Source organism: Phytophthora infestans, genomic scaffold (assembly GCF_000142945.1).
Source record: "Phytophthora infestans T30-4 supercont1.67 genomic scaffold, whole genome shotgun sequence".
Taxonomy (NCBI): Eukaryota; Oomycota; class Peronosporomycetes; order Peronosporales; family Peronosporaceae; genus Phytophthora; species Phytophthora infestans.
Window position 1 is genome coordinate 139,824 of NW_003303692.1, and position 1,086 is coordinate 140,909.

The following is a 1,086-nucleotide window of genomic DNA, read 5'->3' on the forward strand; positions in this document are numbered from 1 at the left end:
GTAGTAGTAGTCGTACAGACAGTGCATCACGTGCTAGGGTGTACATGCTGTCTGTAGCAGCAGCTTTCATCAGCGTAGTCTCGCGTGATGCACGAGGGTTAGAGCCCGATACCACTGAAGATCGACGACGACGCAAATTTAATTCCAGACATGTCAGAGGGGCTGGACTGCATGGAGCCCGTCGAGACTTATCACCCTTTGAAATCTCATTTTAGTAGCAGTTTAGCATTAGATTAGATCAGTGTTTATCTAATTCACATGAAAAAAATGACTTTGTGCCTGATTTGTATAAACTCGCGCGAGTTATTCTGACTTTGTGCCTAATTCTTTATCTCGCGCGAGTTATTTTGAATTTTGCCTGATTCATGTTAGCTCGCGCGAGTTGATATGAATTATCTGACTCGGATAAAGCTACGTACAATTGGTTTCGGAGTCCACTTTGTATATGAGGACATGATGTCCAAACGCAAGTGCATCCAGCGAGCCGTGTTGTGCCGCAATATCATTCAGTTTGTATGCAGAGAAATGAAGTAAAATGATAGGTCAATAATGGTGTAGCTCTCTGCTATTGGTTGCGATGGCAGCAACTCGTCCTAGCCATTCAAGAAGAAAGAGGCCGCGTGCCCCATCACTAAGATAGGTGAAGCCGAGGGATGTAATGGAGAGATGGCCGATGCCATCTCACTTCCAAAACTGACGGCCTAGATCAACAACTACCTACAGCTGTACGCAACATTTCAAGTACTCCGACGTCCACCGATGCTAAGTCTGGCGGTGGACTCGAGAAGTTTAAGGGCAAGTCGTACACAATGTGGAAAGACAAGCTTTTGACGCACGTCAATCAACTCGACCATCAGTACCAACGCAAGCAGCTGGAAAAGGGCCAGCCTAAAGCGAAGGTGCTCATGGCGGACTTCCTGCGGGGATGTCCGGACAAGCCGCCATCACCGACCAATACTATGGATGAGCAAGAGGCGCTCTCTATCAGATGGGACATGATGCACTGGATGAGAGGAAGAGGAGACCTTCAGAACCTCCTCAACCAAGTCCTCCCAGACTTCTTCCTAAACACGTTGCCGGACGTGG